Raw genomic sequence first — 24,218 nt, 5'->3', positions numbered from 1 at the left:
AAAGGACTAATATCCAGAATCTACAATGAACTCAAATCAATAAGAAAAAAAATACAATCCCATCAAAAAGTGGGCTAAGGACATGAATAGACAGTTCCCAAAAGAAGATACATAAATGGCCAACAAACATGAAAAAATGCTCAACATCACTAATGATCAAGGAAATGCAAATCAAAACCACAATGCAATACCACCTTACTCCTGCAAGAATGACCATAATCAAAAAATCAAAAAACAGTAGATGTTGGCGTGGATATGGTGAACAGGTAACACTTCTACACTGCTGGTGGGAATGTAAACAAGTACAGTCACTATGGAAAACAGTGTGGAGATTCCTTAAAGAACTAAAAGTAGAACTACCATTGGATCCAGCAATCCCACTACTGGGTATCTACCCAGAGGAAAAGAAGTCATTATTCGAAAAAGAAACTTGCACATGCATATTTATAGCAGCACAATTCACAATTGCAAAATCATGGAACCAACCCAAATGTCCATCAATCAATGAGTGGATAAAGAAACTGTGATATATATATATATATATATATATATATATATATGTACACACACACACACATATATGTATATATACACACATATGTGTATATATATACACATATATGTGTATATAAACTGTGATATATGTGTATATATATATCATATGTGTATATATATCATATATATGTATATATATATATACACATATATATGTGTATATATATGATGGAATTCTATGCAGCCATAAAAAGGAATTAATTAACAGCATTTGCAGTGACCTGGATGAGATTGGAGACCATTATTCTAAGTGATGTAACTCAGGAATGGAAAACCAAACATCATCGTATGCTCTCACTGATACGTGGGAGCTAAGCTATGAGGACGCAAAGGCATAAGAATGATATAATGGACTTTGGGGACTTGAGGGGACAAGTGGGAAGGGGACGAGGGTTAAAAGACTACAAATATGATGCAGTGTGTACATGGGTGATGGGTGCACCAAACTCTCACAAATCACCACTAAAGAACTTACTCATGTAACCCAAAAAAAAAACAAAAAACAAAAAACAAACTCTATAATAGGAATGTGCCAGAGCAGCAAGTTTTCAAGTCACAGGAGAGTAGGTCAGAGGAGAAATTGGAGGCCAGATCACATAGGTATTTATAGGCTGTTATACAGCTCCTATATGGATTTTATCTTTCACTCTGAGGGTAATTGGGAGTTACTGGAAGATTTTTGAGAAGATGAGAGACTTTATCTGACTTGGTTTTCAAACGATTGCTGTGACTTGTGTGTAAAGGACAGTTAGAAGCAGGGCAATAGCAGAAGCAGAGTTATGAGTAGAGTGGTCATATAATGTCATTTAAGTAGGACATCTTTTAAAAGAAAGGAAAGCATTGGGCCAGGTGCAGTGGCTCATGCCTGTAGTCCCAGGACTTTGGGAGGCCGAGACGGGCGGATAACCTGAGGTCAGGAATTCAAGAGTAGCCTGGCTAACATGGTGAAACCCTGTTTCTACTAAAAATACAAAAAATTAGGTGGGTGTGGTGGCACACGCCTGTAATCCCAGCTACTCAGGAGGCTGAGGCAGGAGAATCACTTGAACCCAGGAGGTGGAGGTTGCAGTGAGCCAAGATCGCACCATTGCAACAAGAGTGAAACTCTGTCAAAAAAGAAAGGAAGGAAGGAAGGGAGAAAGAAAGAGAGAAAGACAGAAAGAAAGAGAAAGAAAGAGAAAGAAAGAAAGAAGGAAAAAAAGAAAGAAAAAAGAAAAAGAAAGAAAGGAAGGAAGGAAACAAAGCATTAATCCAGGGCAAAAAAGCAAAAACAGGGACTTTACAGGGCAACCAAGATATGTGGTCACCCTAGGTCATGAGGCTATTGCAGTACTTGAGTTCTTGGTAGCTTGGACGAAGATGGTAACAGCAGAGGAGGTGAGAGGTGTTTGTATTCTGCATCCATGTTGAAGATGCTGTCAGCAAGTTTTATGAGGCTTTTGTTGGAAGGTGTGAAAGAAAGAGGATTCTAAGGTTTTGGTCACAGCAATTGGAAAAAGGAGTTGACATTTTCTGAAATGGGAAAGCTGTAAAGGGAACAGGGTTTAGTGGGTAGGATGACAGTAGAGCTTGCTCTTAGATACGTTAGGTTTGAGATTCTAATTGGAATGCAAGTGGAGATGGTAAGTAGGAAGTTGAACTTAGGAGTCTGGAGTTCATGGGAGAGTTCCAGGCTGGAAATATAAATTTGGGGTCATTAATATAAAGATTAATAAGACTGAACGAAATTGCCAAAAGAAATAGTGTGGGTAGAAAATAGAAGAGGTTGAAGACTGAACTCTGGGGAACTTGAATATTTAAAGGTCAGAGAGATGATAAGGAACCATCGAAGACTGAGTCCTAGCCAGAAAGGTGAGATAAAATCCAGGAAAGGGTGGTGTTCTAGAAGCCAAATGAAGAAAATAGAGTGATAATAGGTCAAGGAAGATGAGGACTAAGAATTGAAGTCACTGATGCTGCTGAAAAGAACAGTTTCTATAGAGGGGATTCAAGAAGAATGGAAGAAGATGAATCGGAGACTGTGGGTATTATAGGCAGCTCTTTCAAGGAGATTTGCTCTAAAGGAGGAAGAGAAATGGGGCAGATGCTAGAGAGGAGTAGGGTCATGGGAGTATTTTTTAATATGGAAGAATAAGAAGATGCTTTTATGCTAATGGGAGTGATCCAATAGGGAACAAAAATTATTCATGATAGAGGGAGAATTGTTGGAGCAATGTCCTTGAGGAATTGATAGAAGATGGGTGTGCACAGGTCACAGGTTTAGCTTTATGTCAGAGCTTGGGCAGGAGAGAGGGCAGTCAATGGGCACAGAAGCAGATAGGTAGATATATGTGGTGGTGGTGGTGGTGGTGGTGTGTAGAAGCCCTCTTCTTGTGGCTTCAGTTTTCTCAGTGAAGTAGAAAGCAAGGTCATCTGAGAGTAAGAATGTGAAGGGAGGTGGAGGTTTCATGACAGAAGAAGAAGTATAATTTAATGGTCCAGGAAAATGGGAGAGTGAATGGACTAGGTAAATAGAATATGATTGCCTGGCTGCATTACTCTCTAGTGAGTTTAACGATCAGGAATGTAAGGTGAGATCAGTCAGTACGGTTATGATTTTTCTCCATCCACCTTTAGCTGTGTGTATGCCTAGTACAGAGGACTGGGAGAGTTAGATTTAACCAAGGATGGGATTTAACCAAATGTATGCAGCAAAGTAAAAAAGGGGGAGAAGTATTGAGGATGTATCCATGTGGAGGTCAATAATGGCCTTGGAATTTAAGCTGGAAAGGAATGTGACTTCATGCGGAAAGTAAGAGAGTAACCTGGGTTGATCAGTGGATGATACATAACCAGTGGAGACAGTGTTTTAGTCTGTTTAGTGTTGCTGTAAAACAATACCTGAGGCTGGGTAATTTATAAAGGAAAGAAGTTTATTTGGCTCATGGTTCTGCAGGCTGTGTGAGAAGCATGGTGTCTGCATCTACTCTTGGTGAGGGCCTCAGGCTGCTTATGGTGTAAAGCACAGGGGAGCTGGCATGTGCAGAGACCACGTGGTGAGAGAGAAGCAAGAAGGAGCGTGGGGGTTCTAGGCTCTTTTTTAACAACCAGCTCTCATGGGAACTAATAGAGAACTCACTTACCTTCCCCATGCAGGGAAGGCATTAATCTATTCATGAAAGATCTACCCCATGGCCCAAACACTTCACATTAGGCCCCACCTCCAACACTGAGGATCAAATTTTGACATGAGATTTGGAGGAGACAAACTATAGGAGGCACACAAGAAAACCCAAATTCTGAGCATTTCATAGGTCAAAGGCCTAATTACCTGTCTTACTTCCTCATCTCCCACATGCCACTTTGCAGAAATTCCTTCATTCACACCAAACTCATCATTTTCAGAGCATTCCAAGGCTTTTCACCACACTATCCTTTCATATCCACTAGTCCCTAGGCCTCAATGCTTTTCTTTTTCCCTTTCCACCAGCCTATCTCTATAACTACTTTTCAACTGTCTCCTCTTTTTCAAAACTTTCTCTCAATATACCCCAGCAGGGTGAGCCTTTTTCCCTTCCCAACTTGTCCACTCAGATCTTGACTCATGCTTCCATAGAGCCCATAGGGTCAGTCTCTTGAACCAGGCTGTGAGCTCTTTAATGAGTCAGGGCCACGTGTTATTCATAGTTGCATTTCGGTGGCATTTAGCAAAATAGAAACCTAAAAGTAATGCCTTAATGAATAAATAAGTAAATGGATACTATCAGGTTGCATTATCATCAGCTCAGTTTAGACCAACATTTTGCAAACCTGTCTGATTATTTAATCACTTGTAACTTGTAGAAATTTGTTTAAGTTTCTAAGACTATAACCCAGAGAATATCATTTAGTAGATTTACAGAGAGGTTTATAAGCTTCTGTTTTAAAAATTCCCCAGATGCGTTTAGTAATCAGTCCTATTTGAAATATCCTGGCTAATTATCAACCTTTAACTAGAAGCTGATTCAATGAAGAAGAAATTAGCCTCTTTATCCTTTAACTTTACTTAGAAAAATACAAGTATGCTTGATAAAAATGTTCATTTTCCCACTGTTCTTTTTTCCCCCGAAGCTGGTAAATGACTTTACAGTTAAGATGTCCTAATTGACAATGTGTAACTTCTAGGAGTCCTCTTATGGCACAATTTCCAGCTGTGTGACAAATCTGTGAAAGAGGGGTGTGTGTGTGAGAGAGAGAGAGGGAGAGACAGAGAGAGAGAGAGAGAGAGAGAATTTATTTATTAATCTAGATTTTTTCAAGTTAAGTGAAGCAAACCCAATTCAAAAAAGCTTAAATTTTTAAAAAATCCATTGGCTTTCATAAGCAACAGGTTAATTTCCAGGGGTAGGATTGGCTTTGGACAAAACTGTAGATCTAGGATTTATTCAAGTGAAATATTGGGACTCAGAAGGTTTCCATCATTCTGATTTATTTTTTGGCTTTATTTTTGGAAAGGAACATCTGCAGGTAGTTCCAGGATTACATTCTGCCTTTTTTTAAACCCTAAAGGAAAGAGGATGCCCTTTTCCCAGTAGTTTCAAAACAAGTTCTAGGATTCAGGCTGATTGGTCTAACGTGGGTCAGATACTCAATAGAATGCTCTGATTGGCTTGGGCTGAGGGGTGGGGTCAGTCCCATCAGACTCCTATGTACTATAAGAGGAAGAGGGTGAATTTCATGAAGGAGAACTAAGGTGTTCTCACCAGAAATGTGGAGTGCTACGAAGGCAAAAACAACAGATGTCCACTGTAGCCAACCTTATTTAAATCACAATGTGTAGGGAGGGTATTACCCCACAGACCCCTAAACCAGTACTGCTTTGACTTTGTAAAGATTTATCCTCATCCTTTTTCTATCTGTAGCATTTTACTATAAAATATTTGAGAAATTAACAGAGTGAATGTGAGACTTCATTGGCCCACATTTCTTGACTTGGAGAAGCTAATCTACTATAAGACTAAAAATACTGGCGATTTTCTTCTGTTTTCATCTGTTTGTGCCCCGAACTAGTAGTGGGAGGGAGCAATTTTGCCTGAGTGAATCTCCTGCACAAACCCGGACTTTCTCTCCTGTGGGTTGTTGCAAGTTCTAGTGGGAGTAGAGAATGTTAGTGAGCCCTTTTCTCTACAGATTTACAGTCATATTTTCCCAATGGCTTTTTCAGTAATAAAGCTGACTTTTAAAAATCTCAATTTATCTGCCTCATGTCTTATTCCCAGTTGCTTTCAAGCTTGGAGGGAAAAAAGGAGGGGAGGGGGTTATTATTTGCTTTCTAAAGACTGACTCTGTACTTGAGTTAACTGTATTTTTATATAATCCAAATGTTGAAACTTGAAATGCATATTGACATTCAAAAAACCAGAATATTCCATTAGTCAAAATAAAGAATTCCCTTTCCATTTGGAAAAAGTAAAAGTTTGCAATACTTTACTGCACACCCATTTCTTAGTCAGATGTATACAAAAATGACAGTATCTGTAGAAGTTAGAGCCAGCCTACATAGAAACAGTTGCTTTACAAACCATGACTCATTTGTATATGTGTGCACTTGACAAGAGGTCTTGGGAAAGAGGTGCATCACTGTTATTAAATATAGAGAGCTTTGAAACAATTATTAGTGTGGCCAGCCCCATTTTGCTAGCTATGCCAGAATGATCATTTTGCTAGCTATGCCAGAATGAGCCAACCTGCAAATTCTGCCATTGAGAAATAGAATTTAATTGTGCAAATACAAGAGGAACTTAGCCAAACAGACTACTAAGTTCCAAATAACTTTAGATAACCTTCTTAAATCAGACCCATGACATCAAAAATAACGCCATTAATGCCCTTGAAAACAATAGTAAATACAATAAAAGCTTATTTTATATATGTATAATAGAATGTATCATATGTATTTGCATTTGTATATATGTTTTATATATACATATAAGAATTTTACTTAATATAGTGGGTTTTGTATTATCATAGTTTTAAAATTGTGTTTTGGAGACATTGTACATTAATTTCATTTTTGTCTTAAAACAGAATTACAGTTAAAATCATCCAAGATACACTTTCTTTGGAAGATATATTAACAATCTTCTATTCTTATTTAAAAAATACCTGCTGGCATGACATTCACCCCATGCCTGACCTAAATCTGAAATGCTATAGTGTCTGCCTTCTTTGTCCTTTTTGATCTTCAGTGAAGACAACTACTGACTTGATATCTATATTAAAAAGCTTATATTCTAGATCAATGTTCAATAGAAATAAAATGTGAACTATTACATGTAATTCTAGATGTTTTATTAGCCACAATAAAAGTAAAGGTAGATGAGATTAATTTTAACAAATATTTTGACCCAACATAAGACAATATTATTTCAACACATAATAAATGTAAAAAGCTATTAATTAGCTATTTTTGTCTTTTTTCATACTAAGCCCTCAAAATACAGTGTATATTTTATACTTACAACACACCTAAATTCAGTCTAGCCACATTTGAAGTGCTAAAGACACATGTGAATAGTGGCTACCATATTCAAGTATGCAGTTCTAGGTGATTGTTTTTAATTTTTTCATTTAGAATTTAAATCAATATTTGGTTTTAATTTGGTGACAGAAAACCAGAAATAATCATGACTTTATAAAGATAGAAGTTTATTTATATCTTATACAAAGTTGGGAGGTAGTGGTCTGGGTTAGCAAGGTGTCAGGAACTCAGACTTAAAAAAAAAATCTTATTGCTTTGCTATATGTGGCCTCTGTTAAAAAGGTCACCTTATGGTCCAGCTCCAGTCATCACATCTGCATTTCAGCCAGCGAGCAAAGGAGGGGTAAAGGAAAGGAGGAAATTTCATATATAAGCATGTCCTGTGAGCCAGAACTTAGTCAAAAATCCACAGATAGCTGCAAGAGAGGCTGGAAATTTTAATGTTAATTTAAGGCAGCCCTATATTCATTTTTAAAATGAGGGTTTTATTACTACAGAAGAAATGGAAATGGATAATGAAGGGGAAACTAGTAGTCCTCATTTCAATATGGTCTCTGAAAACTTGATCGATTTTTGAGGAGGTTGCCTTAAATATACCTGTCACTGTTTGGAGGTGAAATGAGGCATTTCTAGGGTTATACCCACTTTAGAATTAACCCATGAATGTGTTCGTTTGTGGTGAATCTGCTGATATTTAACATTTCCACAAGCTAGACAGTCCATGTGACCTTAGAACTATGATAATGAGGATGACTGGAGCTATGCTTGTGGAATATTCAGAGGGATTTCTGCCACAGAAGAAAGGTCCCCTCAATCTTGGTTTATAACCAGATCTTCTGACATGACTTTTTTGTCTTCAGACATGCAAACATTTAAATGCTTAGTTTTAAAATTTGTGTTGCCATGTGTCCAAAAATGTTACACTGTTGAATTGAGAGTTTTTCTAAATGTGGAGCTATCTTCTGGTGAAACAACTGGCTAAGTGGAGGGTAGACTCCATTTCTTTTCTTTCTTTCTCTCTTTTTTTTTGATGGATTGCTTTGTTTAACCATTTTGTTAGGTATCTTTTTTTCCTTCCTAAATATCTTCAAATGCCCAGAAGGCAAAGGCCTATATTTTATTGCTTTTTGTGTTTTCCAGACACAACTTTAGTAGAGCATTAGAATAAATAGATATTTAATATCTCTAATTAAATGTACTACTATGTTAAAGCTATGAAATCTAAGGCAAATAAATATCCAAGGGTTACTATTAAAGATGGTACAAAAAACTCAAAGCTATACTCTTCCTGCTTTTCTTCAAAGCCAGTTTTTCTACACTCTCAACATGTATCTGTTAGGTTGTGAAGGGAAGGGGAGGGTTAAAGAAAGAGAGAGAGAGTTGGCAGCTCTATGGTAATGCAGGTTTTTTGTCCAGCACAAGACCTGCAGAGGTGGGGGAAGCCAGTTTTTCTGTCTCTCAAGATATACCTGTTATGTTTTGAAGGAAAAGCAAGGGTTAAAGAAAGACACAGAGAGAGTTGTTAGCTCTTCAGCCACACAGGTTTTATTTCCAGCACAAGACCTATGGAGGTGGGGGACCCATTTAATGCCAGAGCTCACTGCTTCTTACATGCTGGGGTAATTTATAGATCTGGGGTAGGGAGACAGCGGTCTGGGTGGTATGGCTTACTGCCCAGCAGGATATTGGTAAGATGTTCCTATGATCAGGTGGTTTGGCCCTTTTTCTGGTGGGATGTGATAGGATGTTCCTTGGACCTTTGCTCAGCAGGGTATGATAGGGATGTTCCTTCAGTTGGGCCTTTGCCTGGCAGGGTATGATAAGGATGTTCCTCTGCCTTGTGGTCAGTTGGTTAGGCAGGATGTTTTTCATGGCCCAAATCCCCGTGGAATGTTTCACTCTGACCAAGGTCTGCGAAATGGCAAGGGGCTTACAAAATGGTGCAGTTTGGACTAACACTATCCTAACAGTTGAAATAAAAGTCCTCTCATTCTCCCTCCCTCAATCAATCTTCTTAATTTCTGGTCCAACAAAAATCATCACTGTCCTCAGAAAATTACTTAAATTGTGTGGAGACTTGAAGACTGGTGATAAGCAAATGGCTTTCCAGCTCAGGTTTTTTGTGTTTTTTTTTTGTTTGTTTTGTTTTGTTTTTCTTTTTGAGATGGAGTTTCGCTCTTGTTGCCCAGGCTGGAGTGCAATGGCACGATCTCGGCTCACCACAACCTCTGCCTCCTGGATTCAAGCGATTCTCCTGCCTCAGCCTCCGGAGTAGCTGGGATTACAGGCATGCGCCACCACGCCCGGCTAATTTGTATTTTTAGTAGAGACGGGGTTTCTCTATGTTGGTCAGGCTGGTCACTAACTCCCAAACTCAGGTGATCCGCCTGCCTCGGCCTCCCAAATTGCTGGGATTACAGGCGTGAGCCACCGCGACCAGCCTCCAGCTCAGGTTTTATGGCATCTCAGAGTGACTTCTATAAACTAAACAGGTGTAGTAAAATTTTCAAAATGAATTCTTTTTATTTGGTTTTAATTTAGTAAATGAACACTTTCATAGACTGTGGGCTTTTTGGTTTGTTTGAGAAAGGGAAGGCAGAGAAACCAACAAGGGGAAGTAAAATGGCGTACAATTAAATCAATGGGAAAGATTCACTCTGTCAGTCTGAGCCTCACCGTTGTCTTCTCCGCTAGACTGGGCAGCTCCCCGTTACAGGGCCGCTCTCTCAGTCTTCTCCGGGCCTCAGGTCTCAGGAGTGCTCCTTCCAAAAGATACTTGAGCAAAAATGATTTTAAAGAAATTACTGTCGCCCTTCTCACACGAAACTCTTTTTTAACAAGTTTAATCATGGTTACTTACAATTCTCATTTAAACTATTTCAGCAGCCCCTTGACTGAGTTCAAAGGGAAGGTAGACTTTGGAAGATTTTAGGCCCTTCTAAAGTTGTAGATCAGAGAATGGAGAGGAGAAAACAAATGAGATGATTGCACATGAGATCTTTGTGTTCTTCAGTTGTAGATGTTTCTCATTCCCCCAGATGCACTTTATATCTTTAATTCCTCACTTGTCATTTTTACTTATTCCTAATTCAACTGAATTGATTATTTAATTCATCTGCAATTCTTGTTTTGAATGCCTCAATTCTTCAGATTGTCATTAAGAATTTTCCAACTGAATGTTCCATTTAATGAAATAAAGGTTTATTTCTTCAAGACTTCCTAAACATTCTTTGCCTTGCTCACTAATTTTCTTCCTATTGGTGGTTTCTACCTCTAATTTAAATGAGTTGCTAAGCATCAGTAGTGCTGCTTGAGCCACGAATACAGGGAGTCAAGTGTGAGCTACAATGTGTCTTGATGAACAGCCATGAGTGACTGACAGGTGTTTCTCATTACAAGTTATTGGGTTTTTTTGGAGATAATAATATCGAAGCATATTTAATGGTAGCTTTTAATTTAGAATTTCACCACAAAGATCTTTTGATTAGAAACAGCTATTCTCAAACTTTTTGGTTTCCTTCATACTTTTAAAAATTATTGAGGACCCCAAGGAGTTTTTGTTTGTGTGAGTTACAATTGGTATTAATTATATTAAAAGTTAAAATTCAGAAATTTAAAACATTTATTAATTTTGAAATAATAAACTCATTACATGTTAACACAAAAGCACGTTTTTATAAAGATAATCGTATCTTATGAAGCAAAACTGTAGTAAGGAACACGACATGGTTTTACATTTTTTAAAAAAACCAATGTCTGACTTAAGGGAAGACAGTTAGGATTCCCATACTCCTTTTGCAGTCAATCCGTTACAAAATCTTAGATCGTGTAGCTTCTGGAAACCTCCACTGTGCATTTGTGAGACAATGAGAGTGAAAAAGCAAATAACATCAACATTATTGTGAAAACAGCTCACAAACCCTGGAAGTCACTAGCCACACACTGAGGACTACTTATTTAGAACAATATTTGGTTCATGAGGGGAAATTGTGTAATATTCGTAACTGAAGTTAATCAATGTAGAACTATAGGGCTAGAAGGTGTTAGTTATTGGAACATAGTTTAAAAAATATGTCTTAAAATAATTTATCTACTGTTTAAATTGTAGTAGAAATTAATTTAAAAATTCTAAAAAGCATCACATATTTGAAATTATTGAGTGGCAAAAATATGAGGATATATATACATTGAGCAGAACTATAAAAAATAATAGTCTTTAGAAGTTACCATTTGTGACCTTGCTACTAGAACTAGTTACTACCATCATATTACCTGATCAAGTCATCATGGTACAGTAGAAAAAGCTCAAGAGTGTGAGTTCTAACTTCCAATTTGACTGGTTTTGTGAACTTGGGCAAATTACTTCACTCCCCTAAGCTTCAGTGTCCTCATTTGTGAAATGGGAATTAAAGTGCCTACCTTGCAGAATTGTAAGATAGGGAAATGGGGGAGCCGTGAGTATAAGGATTAAGCTCCCACCTCAACATTTAGCACAGATTTTGATGGACACCAATATTGAATTCCACCTAGAAACAGGTGGGGGCAGTGGTGAACTGCGTGAGGCATTGGCAAATCTTAGCTGCAAATAGCCGCAAAGACCCTAGTGAAAGAATATCAGGCCACTGGACGTGGTGGCTCGTGCCTCTAATTCTATCACTTTGGAAGGCCAAAGCAGGAGGATCCCTTAAGTCCAGGAGTTCAGGATCAGCCTGGGCAACATAGCGAGACTCTGCCTCTGCAAAAAATAAAAAAATATTAACTGGGCATTGTGGCACACACCTGTGGTTCCAGCTACTAGGTAGGCTAAGATAGGAGGATTGCTTGAGCCTGAAAGGTCAAGGCTGTAGTGAGCTGTGATGTACCACTGCACCCTAGCCTGGGTGACAGAGCAAGACCCTGTCTCAAAAAGAAATAACAATAAAATATCAGGCCAAATCCAAGCTTGATGCAGCAGTGGCATCAGAAGACCAGACAGATCAGAGTAACTATGAGATAAAGAGACACAGAAGCCAGAAACCAGGGTGAGCACAGGAATGAAAGCCAAAGAGCAAGCTACCAGGTCACAGAGGGGAGAGTCAGATCAAGGCCAGGAACCAGGAGTAGGTAAGGTCCAGGAGGGGGTACAAAGAATCCTGAGAGAGAAACCTCGGGCCCTGGGTGAACTTGATGAGGAGTGAAGCACTAGGAGGTGGTAGCCCTGGCTAGTCACATAGGCCTAGCCTGATCGAAAAGACAATCAAGAAGTGGGCAGGATTCGGCTTTTCCCACACATCTACCCAGGCATCAGATAGATCTGGCCTGGGCGAAATGAATACTCCCCCTGCTTCAGCCCGTCTCACCTCTTCATCTTGTAACAGAAGTGCTCTTTCCTGTGGAGAACTCATTCCAGACAAAAAAAGTAAGGCTGACTCCACCTAGGGTGACCAGTCTTCCTGGTTTGCTTGGAACTGAGGGGGTTTCCTGGGACCTTGGACTTTCAGTTTTAAAACTGGGCAAATCCCAGGCAAACTGGGATGAGCTTGTCACCCTGCCTTACACTATAACCACCCCTACCCTAAATGAGTGCACATATGCCCCAAGTTGGGCTGATGGAGAGGATCTCCAGGACATTCGTCTCAGAGCTGCCACCAAAGATGGTTCTATTTACTTCTGGGTGGACTAAGTCGGTGGAATAGATGTTATCTGCCAACTGTCATTTCATCCACTACAGGAAGAATGTCTGTCTGAGAGATGAATATAAATCCCTATCTCTGATGAGCATCTCAATCCTGCTGAACCTGAAGCAAGGACTGCCCAGGAAACTTTCAGCGACATGAGCTTATGAATTCTTTCTTCTGAAGTTTGGATTTGGTTTCTGGCCTGGCTTAATATAGTGGGTACTTTGAATAGAAGGCAGATATAAATCATGGTGTATACTTACAGGCATTTTAGCTATCAGAAGACTCCCTCACTTAGTGAGACGTTATAGCTCACTGGGTTAAAAGCTATAATACAGGACTGCCTAAATGACAAACTCCTCTGCCTTGATCAGTGTCACACAATTGCCTGTATTATGGTGTCTTGATGTGTGTGTTAATATAGCCTTCTTTTTCTGTGTTAGCCTGTTCTTTGAATTCTTCTGTTCCTTGAATTCAGTGCCTTCTTTCTGCCCTAAACTGCCCTCAGTGTCTCTTCATTCCTCTGTCTCACCTCCTCTAACACCATTCCTTGCTCTAAATACCCAATCACATTTTCTCCAGCTGCCTGCTGGTATTAAATACTCCCAGCTCTGCCAGTCTTTCTGGGTTCCTAGCTACAAAGAGTTCTGTCTGCCTTACCTAACTGTATGTGGCACCAGGAGGGACTTAGAACCAATGAGTGGACATTTGGCTTAATCTTTGGGTGATTGGATGTTGCTCTCAGTAGCAAAACCTGTTGTTGTCATTATTGGAAACATGGCCCTCTTCCAAATAATGTTTTCAGGATTTGTGCTGCTTTAATGTTCAAGAACTTTCCCTCACATATGATACAACTGACTGGGTAATTGGGTAGGGGTAGGAGATAGAGTGTGGTGAATTTGCAGAATAAGCTTGTGAAAACGCTGAGTCAGAGCTGGTTTAGGAAGGATGCTGCCACAGCTACAGTTTTCAAATTTTACTGCATATAAAAATAACTTGAGGTGCTTTTTTAAATTACATGTTCCTGAGCCCATCTCCAGTGAATCTGATTCAGTAGCTCTGGAGTTGAGCCCAGGAGTAATCATGTTAAACGAGAACTTCAAGTGATTCTGATGTAGTTTGGTCCCCAGACCATACTTCGAGAGACATCCCTCCACTGTGTGTTTAGGAAATATGCTTGGGGGAGCAAAGACACTGAAAATCAGGATGTGTTAGAATAAATGCAGGATAGATCATTTTTGTGTGTTTTTTTAATGCCTTTTGAGTGTTTTAGAATGTTTGGCTTGTTTTCCTTAAGCAGTTTGGTAAACTTGGAAGGCAGGCTAGGGAAATATGATGGAAACTGCCTATATGTTCCATGTCTATCCCATAATATTCCACATACCCCAAAAGTGTTAAGGACTGTTGGAACTCAGTGGCCTGCCCAATCACACATATCATGGAATGTCTTGAGCGGGGGTTATTCTGCAGAATTGACCTTTACAATCTCATATTTTAAATTATTCAACTCAGCAAAGAGCCAGCATTGCTAGCAGCAATTTAGGGTTATAAGGGAGAGCAGGTCAGGTGCCTGAAGTTGTGAGGCAATCATCTGGAATATGATGCATACTCCAATTCAGTATGTATCAAAAGATGCATATCCTTAGTTGGAGCACTGTCATAGATTGGTTAGAAGGAAGTCTCAGGGTACCTGGATCTCTTATTCTGGGATGGATGGAAACATCCCATCAGAAATGCAGCTCTTAGCACCAGGATGATAGTGTCTATGGTACTACTAGTGTACTGGAGGCATTGGTACTTCCCACATATCTCAGGAAGGCTTTGCTTGGCTGCTGGCTTCTGGGTAGAGTCCAGGAATCCCACAGGCCTTACTAGGTGAGCAAAATACTAGCTCTGGGACAGACTACAAATTCTGAGACCTATAGGAAAATTGTGGGATATATGATACATTCAGTGTGACAGTCTTTTGCTGAAATGAAATATTTATCATAAGTAGTTTGTTCTCAAGATTGGCTACCAATGGTTTCAATGCCAGTGGAGCAACAAAGGCTGCTGCTGTGTTTGATTCCTAGGGATATTATACACATAGAGTGCAATGGGGATGGAGCTTCAAGGAATATTTTTAATATGATAACATTAGGAGAAACATTGAGTAGAAATATATATGGTCATTGGTTATCAGCCCAAGTTTATAGTTCTTGAGGCTGCTGAGGTTGGTAGAATGTGTTAGGGGAACTGTAGGGCGATAGATACATGTTCTGGTGGCTCGAAGATGAGCCAGACTTTGGTAATGACCTCAAAATTGACCAAAGGACCTCAAAATTGACCAAAGCTGATTTTTTTCTGCTCCCCCTCTCCACTTGGGGCTTGTAAATGGCATAGTGACTTCCTATCCAAACGCAAAAAGGAAGAGAAGGCTGGGGTCAGGCCAGCCTAAGCATATCAATTGAAGATGGTCCCTAAGGAGGCCATTAAGTCCGAGAATAATTATGTAGACACCTGAGCTGGCATTTAACGGGTGTTACTGCCATTATTATATATGTTATCGCCAAATATTATAAGAGAATCAAGAGAAGAATGTGATAGACCTCAGTTTTCAAAATATTTAAGAGTGCTATGACCATCCTCCTGCATGGCCTTGGCTGGGGGCTGTTTTCCTCTGTGCATAATGTTGTTAATGGGTAGAGAAGGCATGGACTGACAGGCTGAGAGGTTAATCTCAGAGCCTGCAGGTGCCACAAATGCACAAGAGTGTCTATCCTGCACGTAATGAATGTAGAGAGCAGAAAGCTTAGGAGCGGAGACCTAGTCTCTCAGACTTATCTGGGAAGCAGGGGAGAATACTTGCAGGTGAAAAGAGGTTGATGAGGCAAGGCCAAGTCATCAGGGTTGAAGCCGTATCTAAGGGAGAAACAGGGAGCCAAAGTCTAAGCCACACCATCTCCAGAAGGAAAATATGGGTCAAAGGACCCAGGATATCACAAGACCTAGAGGTGCCCGCTGGAAACCCTGGGCTGATATCCCAGGGCTCAAAAGGAGGAGCAGTGGCCCTTGGAGGAGTTAGGCTAAGGGTTCTGTGACCCTGCTTAGTCTAAAGGATCCCCAGTGTGTCTTCTTCTTGTGGAATTCCTCATACTTCATTCATTTATTCAGTCATCATATATTAAGTATCTACTATATGCCAGTTACCTTTATAAATATGCATGCAAATTAGTGAGATAAAACTCAGTGATACCCTGTTTAACACAACATACAGGAAGAAGTTCATTTGTACAGAACCAGAATAACTCTTTTTTTATTTTTTATTTTTTATTTTTTTTTATTATACTTTCAGTTTCAGGGTACCTGTGCACAACGTGCAGGTTTGTTACATATGTATACATGTGCCATGTTGGTGTGCTGCACCCATTAACTCATCATTTAACATTAGGTATATTTCCTAATGCTATCCCTCCCCCCTCCCCCCACCCCACAACAGGCCCTGGTGTGTGATGTTCCCCTTCCTGTGTCCATGTGTTCTGATTGTTCAATTCCCACCTATGAGTGAGAACATGCAGTGTTTGGTTTTTTGTCCTTGTGATAGTTTGCTGAGAATGATGGTTTCCAGACTCATCCATGTCCCTACAAAGGACATGAACTCATCATTTTTTATGGCTGCATAGTATTCCATGGTGTATATATGCCACCTTTTCTTAATCCAGTCTATCATTGTTGGACATTTGGGTTGGTTCCAAGTCTTTGCTATTGTGAATAGTGCCACAATAAACATATGTGTGCGTGTGTCTTTAAAGCAGCATGATTTATACTCCTTTGGGTATACACCCAGTAATGGGATGGCTGGGTCAAATGGTATTTCTAGTTCTACATCCCTGAGGAATCACCACACTGACTTCCACAATGGTTGAACTAGTTTACAGTCCCACCAACAGTGTAAAAGTGTTCCTATTTCTCCACATCCTCTCCAGCACCTGTTTTTTCCTGACTTTTTAATGATTGCCATTCTAATGGTGTCAGATGGTATCTCATTGTGGTTTTGATTTGCGTTTCTCTGATGGCCAGTGATGATGAGCATTTTTTCATGTGTCTTTTGGCTGCATAAATGTCTTCTTTTGAGAAGTGTCTGTTCATATCCTTCGCCCACTTTTTGATGGTGTTGTTTGTTTTTTTCTTGTAAATTTGTTTGAGTTCATTGTAGATTCTGGGTATTAGTCCTTTATCAAATGAGTAGATTGCAAAAATTTTCTCCCATTCTGTAGGTTGCCTGTTCACTCTGATGGTAGTTTCTTTTGCTGTGCAGAAGCTCTTCAGTTTAATTAGATCCCATTTGTCAATTTTGGCTTTTGTTGCCATTGCTTTTGGTGTTTTGGACATGAAGTCCTTGCCCATGCCTATGTCCTGAATGGTATTGCCTAGGTTTTCTTCTAGGGTTTTTATGGTTTTATGTCTAACATGTAAGTCTTTAATCCATCTTGAATTAATTCTTGTATAAGGTGTAAGGAAGGGATCCAGTTTCAGCTTTCTCCATATGGCTAGCCAGTTTTCCCAGCATCATTTATTAAATAGGGAATCCTTTCCCCATTTCTTGTTTTTGTCAGGTTTGTCAAAGATCAGATAGTTGTAGATATGTGGCATTATTTCTGAGGGCCTGTTCTGTTCTATTTGTCTATATCTCTGTTTTGGTACCAGTACCATGCTGTTTTGGTACCAGCACCATGCTGTTTTGGTTACTGTAGCCTTGTAGTATAGTTTGAAGTCAGGTAGCATGATGCCTCCAGCTTTGTTCTTTTGGCTTAGGACTGACTTGGCAATGCGGGCTCTTTTTTGGTTCCATACGAACTTTAAAGTAGTTTTTTCCAATTCTGCGAAGAAAGTCATTGGTAGCTTGATGGGGATGGCATTGAATCTATAAATTACCTTGGGCAGTATGGCCGTTTTCACAATATTGATTCTGCCTACCCATGAGCATGGAATGTTCTTCCATTTGTTTGTATCCTCTTTTATTTCATTGAGAAGTGGTTTGTAGTTCTCCTTGAAGAGGTCCTTCACATCCCTTGTAAGTTGGATTCCTAGGTATTTTATTCTCTTTGAAGCAATTGTGAATGGGAGTTCACTCATGATTTGGCTCTCTGTTTGTCTGTTATTGGTGTATAAGAATGCTTGTGATTTTTGCACATTGATTTTGTATCCTGAGACTTTGCTGAAGTTGCTTATCATCTTAAGGAGATTTTGGGCTGGGATGATGGGGTTTTCTAGATATACAATCATGTCATCTGCAAACAGGGACAGTTTGACTTCCTCTTTTCCTAATTGAATACCCTTTATTTCCTTCTCCTGCCTGATTGCCCTGGCCAGAACTTCCAACACTATGTTGAATAGGAGTGGTGAGAGAGGGCATCCCTGTCTTGTGCCAGTTTTCAAAGGGAATGCTTCCAGTTTTTGCCCATTCAGTATGATATTGGCTGTGGTTTTGTCATAGATAGCTCTTATTATTTTGAGATACGTCCCATCAATACCTAATTTATTGAGAGTTTTTAGCATGAAGAGTTGTTGAATTTTGTCAAAGGCCTTTTCTGCATCTATTGAGATAATCATGTGGTTTTTGTCGTTGGTTCTGTTTATATGCTGGATTATGTTTATTGATTTGCGTATGTTGAACCAGCCTTGCATCTCAGGGATGAAGCCCATTCGATCATGGTGGATAAGCTTTTTGATGTGCTGCTGGATTCAGATTGCCAGTATTTCATTGAGGATTTCTGCATCGATGTTCATCAGGGATATTGGTCTACAATTCTCTTTTTTTGTTGTGTCTCTGCCAGACTTTGGTATCAGGATGATGCTGGCCTCATAAAATGAGTTAGGGAGGAGTCCCTCTTTTTCTATTGATTGGAATAGTTTCAGAAGGAATGGTACCAGCTCCTCCTTGTACCTCTGGTAGAATTCGGCTGTGAATCCATCTAGGACCAGAATAACTCTTAATCAACACGTATCAGTCTTCACAATGCTCTTTCACAGTAGTGCTCCTGGCAGCATGCCCAGCAGGTCTGCCAAGCACTGCTTTTTCTTAGCATTTTGTAGCCAAACTGCACATCATTGCCTGTGGCTTTGTATCTATTGATTTTTATGCAGTTTCTTCAGCTTGCAATTACTTCATTTTTTTTTGTTCATGTCAGAGTAGCTACTTAAAATCTTGCAGCTGTTTGTGCTTTATGTGTGTTCTGCTCAGGTGCTGTAAGATAATTTAGTTCTCAGAAGCCCAGCTTACTACAACTATGTAAAGATGCCTTTTGTTAATGGTGTTTGAAATACTGGCATTGTCAAATAGGCTTGATAGTCAAATATTTAATACTGGATCAAAATCATCTTGAAGAGACACTGAAAACTTTATTTTTAGAAAAATTTAGAACTGTTAATTGAGGGTGCTGTGTCAGGCATTGTGCTGAATACTTTACATACTAATAATACATAGTGTTTATTAAATACTATATATCAGACACTACATTAAGTGCTTTGCATTATTTCGCTCAACCTTCACAACAGTCCTGTGAAGAACATGCTATTACCCTCATCTTGCAGATGAGAAAACTGAAGTATAGAGAGTAGTTTACCTAAGGTCTCACAGCTAGACAGTGGTAGAGCTGGTATTCAACCCCAAGCAGTCTGTTTGCACAGCTCATGCTCATAACCCTATGTTATGGTTTATTTATGCTACGGCTCATTTTATGTGACCTTCGCAACAGTACTGTAAGGTCTACATTGTGACTACTCTTTAACCAGCTATATTATTATTATAGATTTTATCAGAAACTGAGGCTTTTTGGATTAATTTACCTACATTGAGTAGGTTGAATAGTCACAATCTGAACCCAGGAAGCTGGTTGTCACAATTCTCTTCTACTAAACTATTCTCTAGCAAGTGGTGCAACAGGTTTTCAAATCCTGCCTGACTTCAGAATTCCTAACCAATCCAATACTGATCCATCTGGAAAGTCAATCTCACATGGTTTTCTTTGTCAGTTTGTTTTGGTTAATGATTTGTACTAAGGTCTAGAAGTAGTGGGATTACTACTGTGGCCATTTAAACATTAAACTCCACTGGAGTCACTGAGAACTTTTAGAAACAGAATATCCTAAAATGTTTTGTATATGTTCAAGTTGATTATTCATTTCATTATTATTTTCTTCTATAGAGAACACATTAGAATGCTTAGTATAAAGAGCATTCAGAAAGCTCTTTAATCATATTGGAATTCTCCATTTGAAGATTTAGAATCTAGAAGATCTGAGTAAGAATGTACTGTAATGTTATAATGGAAGTCAATTGGAAAAAGCAATACAAATTACATACATTAGACTTACACGCAACCTTTCTTCTTCTCCTGAAACCCCACCATTGCCAGCTTCATGCTTTGCAGATGACTCTGCCTTATACTTCACTGAAAATTATAAGCCATAGGACACAAACCTCCCTTATCTCCAGCTTGAATTTTTCTCAGTCTTCATCTGCCTTGTGTTTTTTTCCGTCTATGGAAAAGAATTAAATTTTCTACATCCGAAATTTAATCTTTGCCCTCAAATGCTTGTACCAGGTGTGAGGTCTCACAGTGAGACTAGATGGGGTAGGGAGTTTTCCTAGTTAAGATGGGAGTTGCCAAATTTCAAAGGATTACTGTGAGGTGTGGACCAAGAGGGAGACCAAAGTTATCACTGGAGACAAGTATCAAGCATCTATTGCAAAAGAGAGCTTTCAAAGCTACAGGGAAGGAGTCAGAATCTAGGATCTAAGAAAGGCAGAAACACATCAGAAAGTGTTTATTCAAATGAAATGGCTTAGGATCTAGGCAAGGACAAAGGGAGTGAATTGGTGCCTCCTTCTTTTTGGTGATGAGTATGTCAGGTGAGGAAAATCATGTGCTTGTTCCACTCTTATCCACTGACTTCATCATTTATCTCCTCTCTTTCTTGAATCTACAGTTTTCCCCTTTCCAATGTATTCTCCACCCCCCACTCCTTTAGGTTATACACTTTCCTCTCCCTTTCCAAAAACCCACTTTACCCCTTTACGTCTTCAAGCAGATGTCATCTTTTCCCCACTCCATACTCCCAACCCCCAATGGCTAAAATCAATGGTTTTGATCAGTCATAATGCTCATGAGGCTCTTTGTGGCATTAAACATTGTTGAACATGCCCACTTTTAAAGCTCCTCCCTTCGTTGTGCCCTTCTCCTGCTTCTTTGGGTGTGTTTTCTTTCTCCTTTCTCTTTGGGTTTTTAAATATGTATTTTTATAAGGATATGTTATTGGCCTGCTTCTCAGCTCTATCTGTACTGTCTTTTCTCTGGCAGACTCATCTAATTTTATGATTTGGATTCTTCTCTCTACCCAGGTGACTCCTAAATCCGAATTACCAGCTTTGACCTTGATCTCCCTTTCACATTTCTAGTGGCCAGCTAGCCACTTGTGCCTAAGCATCTCAGCTGCATTATATTCTACATGGATAAATATAAACTCATTATTTTTCTACAACCAGCTTCTCTTCATGTTTTTTTATTTATGTTAATAATATTTATGAACTCCTAGTCTCCTAAATTCTAGGCCTTTGGGTCAAGTTTTACTCTTCCTGAATTCAATTGGGTACCAAGTTGTGCTGATTGAAGTATTTCTAATATTTATCTCCCCTTTTGATTATTATTTCTTCTTTCCCAATGCACTTCATCAAAAATAACTTCAAGTAGCCTGCTAGCTGGCCTCCCTACTATTAGTTTTCTTTTCCTTTAATCCATTTTAATTATTTGATTCTATCAATTTCCAAATAATATCTGTTATATCTCTCATTTAAACTCTTCTCCACAAACAAGTCAAACACCCTAATCTAGCATTCTAGGTTCTTCACATTTGACCCAACAGATTTTTCTATTTTTATTTCCCACTTTGCATACCCTTTGCTGTAGAAATAATAGACTGACTTACTCTTCTCTGTAAATGCCTCAGAATTTCTCTCTCCCATGCCTTTGCTGTTCCTTTAGACCAGAGTGAGCTCTATTCATCAACTCCTTATGTACAAATCCTACATCATTCAAAGCCTAATCTGATACCTCTTATCCCATGAAGGTTTTCTTGATCTCTTTAGGTGGCAGTAATCTCTATAGTTTATTACCTGCCATTGCACTTTTTCTCTGACTTTTTCCTAATTCTTATGACTTTAATTTGCATTTCAATTATTTACAGACACATTTTATCTCCATGGTTTCATTGTAAACATCTTGAAAAATGGTTCAGACTCTGATTCATTTTTGTATTCCCAAAGTGCCTGGTGTAAATATTTGAACAAAGTTGATAAGACTCACCAAATATTCCACAAACTTATTTAATTCCCCAGCATTCCTTGCTGTTCAATTCAGGGCACATGATTAGCCTTGGCCAATAGTTTATAAAAGTTATGTGTAACACTTCCAGTTTGAGGTATTTTTAAATGAAGGAGAATTCTCCATTCTTTCTTTCCTCTTCCCCTTCTACAACACTGTGTGTTCCAGATGGCCTGTCTACAAGTTGGTGGAGTTTCTACAAGCCTGAGTCCCTGATTGCCCCTGTGGATCAGAGCTCCCCCTGAACTTTACTAGATGTGGGTCTAAGTGAAAAATTCCGTTATGTTAAGCCACCGAAATTTCAGTGTTAATATGTTTCTGCAGCATAGCCTATCCTAAGCTGACTAACAGAGGAGGTATCTAATAAATTCATGAATATGATCAAATGGCAATAATAACTATTAAATAAATTGTGTTGCTGGAACTGTTCAAGAAACTTGATCTAGTTGTTAGGAAGTTACAGTTTCATATCTGAACATCCCAAAAGAACAATATCATCAGATTGTAAGTAGTCTACCATTTGATTACATACCTCCCACAAATCTTACAAACCTGTTGCCTTAAAAAATTCATTTGGTAATCTATCACATATGTAGTTTCACGTTTTGTTTTCAAGTAGTGGAATTTAAATTTAGGCACTAGAGCTGCATTTCTCATTAAAAGGTATAAATAGTGTTTTCTTGACATAGTCAAATGTCTAATCTCTATTGTCATTTGCTTACTGATAGACTGCAGTGTTCCTTTCATGAATTGATTCTTGATGACTAAGATGACCTTACAGGTATAATTTATCAGCAAAATGTATTAATATTTAAAGAATGCTGGCTGATTAAGACATCTTTAGTATAATTTATTTTTTCTTCAAGAATTCAAGAAAGAAGAAAAAGTTTAAAGAAAATAAACTTACTCACAACCCTAGAGATAACTTCTGTTACCCTATTACAGTCTTCAAGGATTATTGAGCATGTTTACAGTTTGTCAAAATGTATTCAGCCCTGAGGAAGTTGAAACATTTTCCTCTGGCTCTCAAGGGCTTGTGATTACAGTTTCTCAGGCTGTTTTCCTTGCATGGTGTGAAGTGCTTTGGATCTAGCCTTCTCCCCTTACCAAAATCTAAACACAGCTTAGTACAGCTGCCTGATAATTTACTATGAGATATTAATACTATGAATGCTGAGTTACCTTTCCTGAGGAGCCTGCCATTTATAACGGTACCAATTTACCAAATCTATACAGTCAAAATGTTAATTTCCATGACAAATGACAGGCTAGAGTAGGAGCAACATTTGGCAGGGAGATCCTTCTAAAGTCCCCAAAATTAAGTTACATGGAAGCCATGACTGTTTGAAAACAATATTATTCCAGAGAGTCATCTAGATGTTTCTGCAGATCAATTGTTTCCCTACATAGCTGGCCTAGCACTTTCAAAATGGAAAGCTAGCCTCTGGACTGAGGTTCTAATATGCTATGCCCATTTCAAAGAGACAAAGTTCAAAGTTCTCTTTCCTTTTATTTCTTCAAATTGAATGAAACAGACTCAAAGTGTTTCTGCTTATTACTGACTGTGCTAGGTCTCCTGGACTATCTTCATGCTAAAGACTTTTGTTTGGAACTTTCTGCTACCATCAGGACTTTCACAGAGGCTGTTTCCCCACTTGTAATAGGCTTATCCTGATTTATTACTGTCTTATACCTGTAACCAGATAGGACCACTGTGGGACAGATGACCAACTATTCAGTATAACTCATAAGGGCATACAAGCACAGAGTTTGAGTGGTCCTATCTGCTCTATGATACCAGTAGCTAAATTATAATATATTCCATATGGATTATGGTGCATATGGAATTATAAACACATCTTGACTCTGCCCTTTTATATCAGTGTTTACCCCAACTCTCACTGGCACTCTAAACTTAAGCTTCAACCAAGTATTGTTTCAGGTTCCCCCTTACAGTCCAGTCTCTAAATTCGGATGGAAAGGCAGCTTTATGGATAAAGGGATCCAAGAAAGAGGAGAAAGAAAACAATTACACCTTGGACTGGCTTAACCCCAAGAAGCTCTAGGGACCCAGGAGTTTCTAACATATTTGTTAGGCCCAAAGATGAGGGAGGCCATGTCACTTGACAAAGACTACAAACTCTT

The sequence above is a fragment of the Pan troglodytes genome, chromosome 15, assembly GCF_028858775.2.
Source record: "Pan troglodytes isolate AG18354 chromosome 15, NHGRI_mPanTro3-v2.0_pri, whole genome shotgun sequence".
NCBI lineage: Eukaryota > Metazoa > Chordata > Mammalia > Primates > Hominidae > Pan > Pan troglodytes.
The sequence above is the reverse complement of the archived record's forward strand: the minus strand, read 5'-3'. Positions refer to the sequence as shown.